We start from the raw sequence: 15006 nt of genomic DNA, 5'->3' as shown, positions 1-15006 counted from the left end.
TCCCGGAACGCGGGGCTAGTGTGGCTCATTGATCGGTTTTGCCGGAGGGAAGGGGCCTCCTCTGCCAAAGACCGGGCTAGAGTAGCCTCTCCCCAAGTCCTGCAGAGAGGAGACAGACCGGCGCAGCTGGCCGCGCGGCAAAGTCTCCGCTGGAGAGCCGAGGCCCGGCGGGGGCGCACACGCACGCGCGCACGCTCTCGCGCCGTCAGTGCCCGCCGGGGCTGTGCCCCGCGCACTACCCGGCGCGCGGCCGCCCGGACCTTTGCGCTCTGCGTGCCCTGTCCCGGGGCCCGGTCGCCGCGTCTCCGCACCTCCCGGGCTCCGAGAGTACTGCCCTAGCATTCCCCGCGGAGAAGGCAGCACTCCCTTCTGCCCCTGTCCCTACTTAGCAGCCTGGAGGCCCCGTGAGCGACGCTAGGACCTCCGGGGTCTCCGCACTCTCGGGTTGGAGCCAGCTCTGGTGGGAGCTTTTTGCATTTAGAGAGCCGCCCCCTCTCTAAACGCAATCTGGGATGGCCTCTTGGATTTGGCTCTAGGAGACCCCTGCATTTCTGGAAAGGTGGTCTAGACACCGGGTCCCCAGTAGTGAGTTCTACTCACTAAGATTTCAAAAAGGCTAAAACCACTTTTTTGAAATCTTAACAATCGGGGGATCCGCCCATCCCTACCTCTTACCCTCAGGTCAGCTCCACTGACTTCCTCGAACCCACTCCAGAAATGGAGAAAAAGTAGAATTAATGTTTGAGCTGCAGACGAGGGGAAAGGTGGACTTCAGGTCCCAGAGAAAGTTCCCGGGTTTAGCAACCACGCCCTTCCCTTCGTGAGTCAGTGGTCTGATCTGAAGACAGGTATCAGCTGCCACTGCTTTGCCTGAATGCAGGGTCCCTTCCAAGTTGTTCCCACCTGAGCGGTGGAAGAGAAGGCGGGGTGGGGCAGAGGAGGAAAACAAAAGAGTGACCAGAGGCTGGAAATCCTGGGTGAGTGTTCCCTCGCAGATGTGAAAGGCAGTGCCTGTGTGTGAGATAACTGGTGAGAAGGGAGACAACGTGATGTCTGAGTGAGAAGCAGTGTGTTCCTCCGTGGACGTGGCGGGGCAGCAAGGCCATGTGAGCAGTGACACAGGTCTGCTGTGTGAGAATGTCTGTGTGAAGGGAAAGTCTCTGGTGGTGGAAAACCCCCACCCGCGGCAGGCACTGCTCCCTTTGGGCATGGCAGGTTGACCTTTTGCTTCAGGGGAGCCCATTTTGGGTCCAATTATGATTTGAGGTGAGTCAGCTCTAATTAGTATTTTGCTTTCCTTACCCCCTTACCCTGTCGTCTAGCTCCCTTAATCGGAGGGTCCTTTTCTGTCTGAACACCTATTCAGAGTGAAAGGGAAGGTTGTACTATGAACCCAAAGCCCCATCAGCTGTCAGTTGTTTGGACCCAGTCACAAGTGACTCTCTCAATAGCTCTGTAAACTACACAGGGTTAGAAAAGGCTCTCAGAGAAGACCAAATCCATGCTTTCAGAGGTAGGACCATAACCCATAGCACAAAATTCATTCAAATCACTGGACAAATATTTTTAAGCCCAAGGCATTGTTTCAGGAACTGAGCACACACTCCTGAACAAAATTGTGTTGTCAGTCTTGTTAAGTCGCGTTGGACTCTTTACAACCCCACAGACTGCAGCACATCAGGCTTCCCCATCCTTCACCATCTCCTGGAGTTTGCTTAAACTCATGTCCACTGAATCGGTGATGCCATCCAACCATCTCATCCTCTGTAGCCCCCTTCTCCTCCTGCCCTCAATCTTTCCCAGGTTCAGAGTGTTTTCCAGTGAGCTGGCCCTTCCCATCAGGTGGCCAAAGTATTGGGCAAAATAGATGATGACAAAAATAAAGCATCTGCTTCTGTGATTAAATTGTATAACCTTACTGGCTGGAATGCATGATGGATCTCACTCTCATACTGCAGTATCACCCCCTTTGCTCCTTGTCTTGGCCTTTAAAGGCTGGAAGGTGGCATGCCTAATTGTTAATGCTCAGAGAAGCAAGGCTCACCAACATATTACTTCCAGGAAGAGGTTTTGGGAAGACCAGGAACCCTTGACTTGTGTCTTCAATGTCGCCCATACAGCAGAGATCCAGATTCCTTTGCTCTCTCTACAATATCCTCTGTGCTCTGTGGCTGTTATAATTCTTTAGGGACCTAGAATTCCCACTGCTGCTGCTGCTGCTGCTAAGTCACTTCAGTTGTGTCCGACTCTGTGCAACCCCATAGACGGCAGCCCACCAGCCTCCCCTGTCCCTGGGATTCTCCAGGCAAGAACACTGGAGTGGGTTGCCATTTCTTTCTCCAACGCATGAAAGTGAAAAGTGAAAGTGAAGTTGCTCAGTCGTGTCCGATTCTTTGTGACCCCATGGACTGCAGCCTACCAGGCTCCTCAGTCCATGAGATTTTCCAAGCAAGAGTACTGGAGTGGGGTGCCATTGCCTTCTCCGAGAATTCCCACAGCAGGATATTATTCATAGAAATGAGAGGGCCCCCTGGAGTTGAGGCTTCCTTCCCGCCTTCCACCTTCCGAGGAGGCACGAATCACAAATGTATGGCTGGGGATGATGTAAAGTCTGCAGGGGAGCAGGAGTGCCTCTGTAGGGGGTTAAAACTGCGACTTCCTGGAGGGTGCAGCCCAGGAGCACAGAGGCAAATATGATGGCGTGAATAGCTTTCGGAATGGACTTGGCCTAAGGACAGTAATACTGGGAGGAAGGCACTCTCACATATTCACCCCCACCTGGCTTCACAGCCCTCTGAGATCTGTGGACTGCTTTCATGCTCTCCCATGCCTCCATTCTCCCAGCCCTCAGATGGCTACAGTTTTAACGGCTGAATAATAGTTTATATGTCCTTAATAATTTTCAATTTATATAAACCACACTCCAAACCTCTGAGGTCAGCCTGGCAAACATGTATTATGACCCTGATTTGGTGGACAAATCAGAGTTTCATAAATGTTAAGTGGTTTGTCCACATCTAATGAGAGGCAAAGCTGAGACTTGTAACAGCTCTTCTGACTTTCACTTGATGGTTCTTTCTAATATCCAGGCTAATTTCTTCTGGGCAGTAATAGTGTAGTTCCAAATTGTTCACAATCAAGAGAAGAAACTATCCAGTCACACTAAGCCTATGGGAATACTGTGCTTACCATCCTCAAATTGAATGTGATCAGTGACCAAATGCTCCTGGGACTATGCTAGGAAGATGCTTAACTGGGAACACAACTACTGCCCTCAAGATCTGGGAGGATCCTTAGGGAAAAAAAAAACCTGAGATTAGGTCACTGCCATAATGCTCTTTGTAAGGGAACTTGGTGGGCATTCTCCTTCCTGTGTCCCTAGTTCCACTGTCCTCTTAAAGAGACCACAAATGGAAATGTAAAAAATCAGATAACTCGGATTGGAAACTGGTTTCCTAAAATCCCTTTCCAGCTCCGGAGGGCTATTAGCCATATTTTTATGTTGTTAGAGCACCATCTACCGGTCATGTGTGAGCACTTCGCTGTGACCTCAGATACTTGGCTGCCTCACACCTCATACCTCAGGGTCTAGACATTCCTAAAGAGGTGACCTCTGGTCACCAGACCTCTATTCCCCTGTCATACTTTCTTGAAGCCTAAGCCCAAAATTTTACCATCAATGCAACCAGGCATCTCATGGTACTTGAAACATGCAGTCCCCCACACTGGACATAGTGGTATGAGGTCAAAACACACACACACATGAGCTAAGACGGTGCAGCCGAAAGGTCTACGTGTATTTTCTGCACAAAGTGACCTGCAAACTATAAACCCAAAAGGATCTAAGAAAGCAAGTGAAAACCTTTCCTAGCATACGAATCCAATGCAGACAGTAACCCTAACCCCTCAGCCCCTCTGTTCCAATGCACCATTCAGAGTGCAAGCAGAAGAGGACTTAACTGGTAGAGGGTCCCTCCAGCTTCCCTGGAAAGGAAGGCAACAATGTGGCCACACTCCTCCTGAACCAGGCAGGCCATGGGAGTTTGTACCAAGATGGAGAGACGCAAGTGGCAAGGATGGAAAAGCACTTAGCCTCTTTCCCTCATTCATAAAGCTCTTCCCGGATCCGTCAGGCCATGGGCCATCTTCACAGGAGATTTCAGCCAGTCACTGAGGAGTCTGCAAACCTTGCCTCATCCAAAACCACTGTTCCCTCCCACCAGCCCCTCCCCCCTCTCCATTCCCAGCTCTATCCAGATAGCTTATGCTTGCTTAAGTGATCAGAGCCCCTTTTGTTCTATTTTTCCCCTGCAGAGCCTTTCCAAGAAATAGACTCTTATGCAAAGCAGTGCTCTAAGGAACATAATGCAGAGAGGATTTGGGAGTGGGTTTTAAGAAAAAAGTTGGCAGGAGACCATGTGCACATTCACAGAAGAGCAGGAGAGCATTATGGCGATGCAGACATCTTGGGAGTCTGGTGGCTTCCACAATACCTTACAGCCCTGACTTGGGTAAAAACATAACTTCACGTCCTTATGTAATGTCTGTGCCTAGAACCAGCATTTCTCAAACCTATGCCCGAGAAACCCCACAGCACCAACACTCTATCAACTAACTATAGATGTGCAGATTTTGCTAAAATATGTTTTTCAAACCATTCATTTATGACAACTCAATATTTCCTGGGTGCCAACCATGGTGATATTATCTCACTGCATCTTTGCTGCAGGACTGTGAGACACACTATTATCTGGGGCCCAGAGCTTCAGGGATGTGTCCAAGTGCACAGAGAGAGGAAACAGAGCTGCAGCTCCTGATAATAAGGTCAGGGTTCCTTACAGTGCGCAACCACTCTTAACATACTGCATGTCAGGATGTTTTCCTTGCTTAAGAGTCTGGTCATAGGTACAGTCTTAGACTTTGGAGAATAAGCCATGGCCTTGAGCCAGAGAGTCTCACTGAGGGTTAAATTTCTAAGAATACCCATCACCTGTCCCATAGGGATGTTACGAAGTTAGCTAAGCTCTTAGATCAGTACCTGGCACACAATTGGTGCTATATATGTATTTGTTAAATACACTTCAGCTACGGTAGCTGTGACCACCGTACATACAGCAAACACTGCACATCTGGCTGTGTCCTGCTTCTAAAAGCAGACTTCAGAAGCACAGCCCAGCAGTGTGTCTGTGGTGTGTGCAGAGTAGACAGAGGCACGAAGAAATGTGCCTGAAATTTGGTCAGAAAGACCATGAGGGAAAAAGAGAAAAGAAAGCAAAAGATTAGAGACCAGAGTCTAAAGAGCCCAAAGGCCTTGATACCTGGTGAAAAGGTGCCTCCTTAATTCATAAGCCCATGGAACGAATAAGAATTAACCCCTTTTAATGTGCCAGGCATTATTCTCAAGGGTTTGGAGGCTCAAGGGAAAATTAGACACAGTCATGGCCCCTAAGAGCTTACAGTTTTAAAGAGGAAAAGGGGAAAACATCCTTATGAAGAACACTGATAGCAGTCAGAATGTGGCGAGCACTCTAAGAGAGCACAGGTGGGGTAAGACCCAAGGAGGGAGACATTCCCTCAGGCTGGAGGCAGCTCGGGAAAAGAGAAGAATCAGCATGGCACTGGGGGCCCAGAAGCCCTGGGGGACAGGACGGCCTGAGCTGGGATGTGGTGATTAATGATAGGGAATTCCTGAACCAGTCAGCACTTCATTCTCTTTCCATGCATCTAGGATCACAAAGAGTCTAGCATTACCACTTCAATCCTTTGTTTTCCATAAGATGAGTCACTTTTCAGCCCAGACAAAAGTCAACCTTAAGAGAAATTAACCCCCTGGTGACTCAGATGATAAGGAATCTGCCCTCAATATGGGAGACCCTGGTTCAATCCCTGGGTTGGGAAGATCCCCTGGAGTAGGGAGTGGCTACCCACTCCAGTGTTCTTGTCTGGAGAATTTCATGGACAGAGCAGCTTGGCAGGCTACAGTCATGGGGTCGCAAAGAGTCGGATACTAAGCAACTATGACTTGGGTTTCTCCAATGGCTCAATGGGTAGACAATCCACCTACAATGTAGGAGACACAGGAGATGCAGGTTTGATCCCTGGGTAGGGAAGATCCCTCGGAGAAGGACATGGCAACCTACTCCAGTAAGTATTCTTGCCTGGAGAATCCCATGGACAGAGGGGCCTGGGGGCTACAGTCCAAAGGGTCACAAAGAGACACAAAGAGTCAGACACAACTGACTAATCACGCACCATGCATGTACCATCTATTGGGAAAGTCAGTTTGGAGGTCCAGTGTCTAGCCCCAGACAACCAAGGATGCCTGCCCGATCACCTCAGCACCTGCTGTCAGTGTCTAGTCCGGCTGCCCAGTCAAGATAGAAGGCGGCAGGACCACTCCACAGAGCTCCAGCTCTGACTGACGGGAATGAGCCAAGAGTGCATTGTCATCTTACATCATTGTTGTAAGAACAACGGACAGAAACACGCCTCTCCGTCCACCCCCTTGGCCTCTTGACTCAGAAAAAAAAATACAGCCCACACACACTGCAGAGCTCACTAAGCCTGGTGGGCTAGGGCTGATTCATTCATTCAGCAAACAGAAAATGAGCGCCTTTCACATGTCAGGCGTGGCCTCGGGGACCGGAGTCAAGGGGACAGTGAGGAGACTGAGAGGGTGCCAGGCTGCATCCTGCATTGACCAGCCAGTCTTGATCCACTCACTCCCCACATTTCACTCTTGAAGACGATGTCCAACAGGGAAAGTGGCTCACAGCCCAAGGATAGCCTAGGGGAGCTCTGACCGCCCAGAGAAGAGAACGCGTGCCCATCCCACCCACCAGGCTTGCCTCTCACAGGACTCTGGGTTGGAATCATCACAGATTAAGCCACCACCTGTCCATCACCACACCCTTTCTCTCCCACTCTCTCCTCCGCTGAGCAGCTGCTTACACCCACCTGGTATAAAATAATCAGAGTGAATAAGGCATTCCCATATGATATGGACTTGAGGCCAGCTTTGAAACGTGCATCTAGGCAGACCAGGCTGGCTCTGTCCCCTTCCAAGCCCCCGGAAATGGTACAAAGACCCCACTGACCTCATGTGGTCCTTGTTCTCCCCTCCTCCTCCTTGACCACACTAGAGTCTGGCACCACTGACCGCCTCTTGTCCCTCACTTAGCATCTCAGTTTCCACTCGTCCCACCTCACCACCTGGTCCTCTTCCTCCTCTTCCTCCTCTTCCTCCTCTCCCTTTATCAGGGGAGCCCCTCATGGATCTGCCCTCAACCTCCTGACCTTCTCCCTCTGACTCCTCTCCCTTTGGGGTCACGTCCTTACCCACAGTTTCAGCTACCCCTCTATTTCCCCATCCAGCCTCTGTCCCGTACCTTTCACCTCATTTCCATATGCAAATACACAATTAAGCAATGGGTATCTCCATGAGCACTGGGCTATCCATCATCATCTCAATGCATTTAAAAGTGAATTCATTATAATTCCTTCAAAGCAAGTTCCCCATCCAAAAATTACACCTTCTACCAGGTGACATGATTCTCCCTGTCAGTCGCTTGACTGCAGCCATAGGTCCTCACTACCTAAAACAGGGCCAAACTCCTTAGTCTGACAAGTCAAGACAATCTGAATCCATACCTTGCCAACACCATCTCCGTGTTCCAGAGTATTAACATAGTTATAAAACTTTAAAACTCTTGCTCACAGCACCTGCTTCAGACTGACCCAAGCACAGTCTTCTTTTCTGCTTCTCTGACTCCTAGGTGTCCTGTGGTGGTTTAGTCACTAAGTCGTGTCCAATTCTTGGGATCCATGGACTGCAGCCTACCAGGCTCCTCTGTCCATGGGATTCTCCAGGCAAGAATACTGGAGTGAGTTGCCATTTCCTTCTCCAGATGTGTGGTTCAGTTCAATTCTGCCTTTTCCATGAAGCCTTCCATAACCTCTCCAACTCTAGGGAGCTTTCTGCCACCTCTCCAATTCAATCTATGATCTCTACCTCCTGCAAACTCATAAAACTTTTGTATCACTCATGGATAGTAACGTGTTTACTCACTGTCATTGTTGCCATGGATATAAGTTCACCAGTACATTTCTATTTAATTTTACAGTTAGGTATGCTGTGTCTCCTCCACTGTGGTATAAGCTTCTTAAATGCAGAAGACATATCTTCCCCTTCTTTATTCCCTGGTGTGCCTGCATCATTCTCCATGCACGTGTGTGTGCTAAGTCGATTGAGTCGTGTCCGCCTCTTTACAATCCTATGGACTGTAGCCCGCCAGGCTCCTCTGTCCAAGGGATGCTCCAGGCAAGAACACTGGAGTGGGTTGCCATGCCCTCCTCCAGAGGATCTTCCCAATCCAGGGATCGAACCCACACCTCTTACATCTCCTGCATTGGCAGGCGAGTTCTTTACCACTAGCACCACCTGGGAAGCCTTTACTTTAGCAGGCCTTTACTAAATACATAGTCAAAGAATGAATGATTGAATCTCCTGCAACTCTTTTTGGTGAAAAAGAGCTTTGGCATCAACCAGGTAGCTGGTCCCTGTCTGAGGGACTGCCCTTCTCCTAATACATTCTGCCACTGAGTCTGTTGTTAAGTATTTCCAGTTGTTCCTTCTGGGTTGAGTGTTCGTTCTCACCTTAATAAGAAAGCATGCTTAGCACTCATGTAGGAGATCAGGTGACTCTAATTCAGGGGAGCTTTTCTATCACAATAACAACCTCACCCTCATTTTATCCATCATAAATTATAGGGTTCATTCCCCTATGAGGAACAGCTCCTGCTCTTTAAAAACATAATTGAATTAAGATTTGGGATATCAGTTATTTAAAAAGAGACATCCAGATCTCTACACAGAGAATATTTTCAGTTCCCTTTTCACAGAACATAAAACAAAGAATAAAATTCTGCTTCAAAAAAAAATCAACTACAGTCTTAATCGGTTCTATCTCTTCTCTCTACCAAAAAAGGCAAATGTCATCACCATACCTCTTTCCCTTATGAAGAACTGCATGTGAAAGAGATATACCACTTTTGATCGTATGCAGATACATGCACTGGCTTCTAATCTGATCTCAAGTTCTGCCAGGCCGTGTCCAGACATACACAAGGAATCTTCCTATGCTGTTCAGAACTTTCAAACAGGCTTAACACAGTACAATCAAAGGTGAAGAATTATAAGCTTTTTTGAAGTTTTCTAAATACTCGTAATATGTCATTTAAAAATGGGAAAGGTGGAAATGTAATTCTCAATCAAAAGAGAGAATTTATGAAATACTTCTCTCTAATACATCGCACAGAGTCGGATATGACTGAAGCAACTTAGCAGTAGCAGCAGCAGCAGCAATACCCTTAATAAGCCTGTCCTTTGGACACACACATAGACATACTACACAGCCCTTTCCATTAAAGACTTTTTGTGTTTTTTTTTTTCTTCACATAATCCCCCACCATTCAATCACATTCTTCAAAGAAATTCTGCCAGATATAAAGTGGTCAATGTATTAATATAATCACCCAAAGCTTCCTATCATGCATGCTGTTTTCCCTTTGTTAAAATAATCTATATTTTCCAGTAAGTCATAATTTCATATTGCAGATTCCAGAACTATTAAAAAAATGGACATGCATCAAGCAAACAAAGAATAATTACAAAGAAAAGTACTAATTAATGGGCTTCCCATTCAAGATAGCAGAGTAGAAGGACATGTGCTCATCTCCTCCTGCGAGAGCACCAAAATCACAACTAGTTGTTGAACAGCCATTGACAGGAGATGCTGGAACCCACCAAAAAAGCATACCCCGTGTCCAAAGACAAAGAAGAAGCTATAGTGAGGCAGTACGAGGGGCACAAACACAATCAAATCAAATCCCATAGCCATGGGAGAGAACAATAATACCACACACTGGAGAACAATAATACCAAAGAAATCCTTCTCTTGTTGTGAAGGTTCTGAGCCTCACATCAGGCTTCCAATCCTGGGGATACAGCAAAAGGACTAGGAATCCCCAGGGAACCTGACTGGGAAGGTCAGTGGGATTTGATTACAAGATTCCCACAAGACTGAGGGAAATCAATTCCACTGTTGGAAGGCACAAACAAAATTATGCATGCACCAAGACCCAGGGTAAAGGAGCAGTGACCCCACAGGAGACAGAACCATATCCACCTGCTAGTGTTGGAGGGTCATCTGGGTAGGTGTGGGTTGACAGTGGCTCACCACGGGGACGGGGGCACTGGCAACAGCAGTCCTGGAAGGTCTCCTCGGCTTAAGTCCCCCTGGAGGTCACCATTAACCCTACCTTAGAGCCCACTGACCCCAGGGCTGGGTCACCTCAGGCCAAACAACTAGTGGGGAAGGAGTGCAACCCCACCCATCAGTACATAATTGGACTACAGCTTTACTGAGCAAGCCCTGCCCACCAGAGCAAGACCTAGTTTTTCCCATAGCCAATCCCCCCCAACAAGAAGCTTACACAAGCCTCAGCCTCATCCACCAAAAGGCAGACAGAAGTAAGAAGAACCACAATTTTGCAGCAGCTAAAATGAAAACCACATTACAGAAAGCTTATCAGAATGAGAAAGCAGAAAGTTATGTCCCAATGAAGGGACAAGATGAAACCCCCAAAAAACAACTAAATGAAGTGGAGATAGGCAACCTTCCAAAAAAGAATTCAGAATAACAGAATGGAGAAGATGCAAGAAATGTTTACTGAAGACCTAGAAGAACTAAAGAACAAACAGAGATGAACAGACTAGAAGGAATCAATAGAAGAACGGAGACAGAAGAACAGACAAGTGACCTGGAGGGCAGAATGGTGGAAATCACTGCCGCAGAACAGAATATAGAAAAAAGGATTGGAAAACAAAAAAATGAAGACAGTCTGAGAGATCTCTGGGATGTTAAATGCACCAACATTCGCATTACAGGTGTCCCAGAAGGAGAAGAGAGAAAAGACCCAAGAAAACATTTGAAGAGATAATAGGTGAAAATTTCCCTAACATGGGAAAGGAAATAGTCAACCAAGTTCAGGAAGCACAGAGAGTCACAGGCAGGACAAACCAAGGAGGAACACATCAAGACATATAGTAATCAAAATGACAAAAATTAAAGACAAAGATAAAATATTAAAAGCAACAAGGGAAAAATGACAGATAATATACAAAGGAACTCCCATAAGGTTATCAGCTGATTTCTCAACAGAAACTCTACAAGTTAGAAGGGAATGGCATGATATAGTTCAAGTGATGGAATGGAAGAACCTACAACCAAGAATACTCCACCCAGCAAGACCCTCAGGCAGATTTGACAGAGAATCAAAAGCTTTCCAGACAAGCAAAAGTTAAAAGAATTTAGCACCACCAAACCAGCTTTACAACAAATGGTAAAGGAACTTCTCTAGGCAGGAAACACAAGAGAAGGAAAAGACCTACACAAATTAAACCCAAAACAATTAAGAAAATGGTAATAGAATCATACATATTAATAATTACCTTAAGTGTAAAATGGATTAAATGCAGCAACCAAAAGACATAGATTGGCTGGGCAGATGAAAACATGTACATGTATGCACTTCTACTTGCCACATCACTCTACTTAACCCTCCAAATTATATGTAATTATTTTATATTGTTAGGTTAATCATGTTTCCATTATGGCTTGCAATTGCAATTATCTTTTATTTTTGTCTACTGATTGTGAAAACTGATAAATATCTTTTACTATTGTGATATGTAACAATTATTCACTTAAAACCATTGTGTCACAATTGGCCAACAGAAAATAATAGAATTCTATATCACTAAAATTACCACTTAATAGAAAAACCTGTAATCACTTTTTAAAATCCAGATGCATATCAGAATTGTCTTGGAATTTTTTTTTGAAAAATACAAATGCCCAGGTATTGCTTTTTTTCTCCAAACTCCGGAAGTGTTTCTAATGAGCAGTCATGTTTAAAAACAACTAGACTATACAATGCTGTTTTACTTTTATCAAGTTTATTTCACTTTCTATTTCATATTCAGTGCCCCCTTTTCATTTAGTTTATGTTTTCCAATTTCTCCATCTCTTTTTTTGTTGTTGTTCTTTCTCAAGCCTTTATCAAACATAGTAGAAAGCTTTTGTATACATATATATATAATATGTATAATGTAATATATTTTAGAAAAATTATGAATTTTTGCCTAGTTAAAAAATTTATACATTTTTATTCCTCTTGTTTGACTTAGTAGGAATAGAATGCTAGATTGTTAGGTTTCTAATTTACATTCACTCAAAACTTTGATATAGTTCCATGTATTTTGGCATCCAGTACTACTGCTAAAAGTCTAGAAAATTTATTATCTTAGTGATTTTTTTATATATATGGAATTTAGAAAGATGGTAATGATAACCCTGTATGTGAGACAGCAAAAGAGACACAGATGTATAGAACAGTCTTTTGGACTCTGTGGGAGAGGGAGAGGGTGGGATGATTTGGGAGAATGGCATTGAAACATGTATAATTTCAAATATGAAACGAATCACCAGTCTAGGTTCGATGCATGATACAGGATGCTTGGGGCTAGTGCACTGGGATGACCCAGAGGGATGGTACAGGGAGGGAGGTGGGAAGGGGGTTCAGGAAGGGGAACATGTGTACACCCGTGGTGGATTCATGTTGACGTATGGCAAAACCAATACAATATTGTAAAGTAATTAGCCTCCAATTAAAATAAATAAATTTATATTTTAAAAAGAATTTTTTGAATGAGGCTTGAAACTTCTAATCCAATTCTGAGAATATAAAGAAATACAACGTTGTAAAGAAACACAGGAAATTAACACGGGATACAGAACTATTAACTAAAGTACAGATTTTGTTCAAATTTCACAAAAATCTATGCTAGCGTCCATTATTTATTTTCATACCTTATTCAAGACTCCACATTGTATTCAACTGCACTGAGCAGCTTCAACTGCATGCAACAAAGTCTGGTAAATTCTCTTTTCATTTTTATTCTATTACAAATATTTTCTAATTTTCCATGTTAGGGCTTCTTAGATACACCCATCATTTAAAAAGAATCATACAAAAGATGTTTAATTACCAAATACATGGGATTTTTAAAGTATCTTTAGATATTAATTTCTCATTTTGATATTAATGTATCATTTAAATGCTTTCTTCTCTGCAATCACTCTCTGTTTTTTTCAGTCTTCTAACTATTGAGGCTTTCAATGCTAAATCAAAGATCTGTCTCGGTAAATGTCACATTGCACTTGAAAATATGTGGGTTATTTTCAAATATCTTTTGATATTGATTTCTAACACAATTCCACAGTGATAAGAGAACAAACTCTGTGTGACTTCAATACTTTTAGGCCATGAAATATTTGCACTTTGTTTTATGTCCCTGAATATGTTCCAGTGTCTCCTAGCTTATAGCCTAAGGGAACTTGAATAGAATTTGTATCCTATTGTTGTCTGAAAATTGTATAATCTTAATTGTGTTGAATTGGTTCATGGTGCTCTTCAGGTCTACTATATCCCTCTACTTCTCTGTATATTAATTTCTGAGAGTTTGATATTGAAACTCCAACTAAAAATCTTAATTTATCTACTTAAAAAATAACTGCAATATAGATTGGAACTATACATAACCTTGTTCTGTATTTTCCATTCCTCTTGAAAATGTATCCTTGCATAATTTAAATGTATATTTGCATAATTAAAAAAATTTAAATTATAGATTATTAAAAAAGAAAAATACTAATTAGTAATAATACTAATACTTATTATGTGCAAGGCACTGTCCCAAGTCCTTTACTTTCTTTATTTCTCAGAATAATTCTATGTGGTGGGTACTGTTATAATCTGCATTTTACACATAAGAAAAGCAAAACTGAAAGAGAAGAAATAATTTCCCTTAAGATCAGATAGTTGGTGAATGACATCACAGAAAGTCAATCCTAAGTCTGTTTGACTCCAAAATCCATTATCTTAACCACCACACTGTATAGCCTCTCATGATATCATTAATAGAAATGGGGTAGTCACTTACTTTCATGATGATCCTACAATTCTGAGGCAAGAAAATGTGCAGACACTACAGCAGGTGCTGAAGGACCCCAGAATAAGCAAGTCATGTTTGTGTAAGACAAGACAGACTTATCCCCCAGTCCCGGTTGGGCTTATTACCCCCAGGTACAGAACCGAGAGCAGTACTACCCACCCAGATGAATCTAAGGAGACTATCAACAGACCAGCTGTGACAACGGATTGTCAAGTGCATTGTACTTCAAGCCATGCTGCTATTATTAGACTGACCTGCCTTGGTTCTGCATTGTTACATCTTCAGACATAAGCCATGCAAGAACTGAGCCCTCTTTCAAACACTATTGAAATTCTTCAAAACTTCTCAAAATCCAGAGTGTACATTACTGTACACAGTTTACTCATGATGAACATAATTTTCCATCTACCTACTTATTATCTGATGAATGGCCAAATCTACCCCAAATGCCCCAACCTCTGAGCTCCTTGGCAGGTCAATCCAGGTAGTAACCTGGAAAAATTTTCAGTCTAACTCTGGAGGGGTCACTAAGGGAGTGAGAAATAGAATATTTCCTACCATATCAGTAAACAAAGGATGGCACAGACACCAGAAATTGCAGCCGCCATGCAAGGTGAGCTGGTGAGCCCTGAGGGAACTCAAGAAGGAAAGAATATCTGCCATCTAGTAGCCATCAGACTGCAGCTACTCCCTACGGTGATCCCTGAGGAAAACTCAGGATGTAAAAAAAGAATACTGGCCACACAGCTGAGGTGCATATCAAAAGAATGACTGGAGGGAGCCCAGACTCTTGCATCTTCCCATACATAGAAAAGCACTAAACTCCTTAACTTGCGATATCTGGTTTTCCTTTAATTAATAATAATCTTTGGATGTTCAGACTACCTGCCCTTTGTTGCAAAACTTCTATATAACCTGGATCCCCTCAC

The sequence above is a fragment of the Bos indicus genome, chromosome 16 (genome assembly GCF_029378745.1).
Source record: "Bos indicus isolate NIAB-ARS_2022 breed Sahiwal x Tharparkar chromosome 16, NIAB-ARS_B.indTharparkar_mat_pri_1.0, whole genome shotgun sequence".
Taxonomy (NCBI): domain Eukaryota; kingdom Metazoa; phylum Chordata; class Mammalia; order Artiodactyla; family Bovidae; genus Bos; species Bos indicus.
This window is presented reverse-complemented; position numbering follows the sequence as displayed.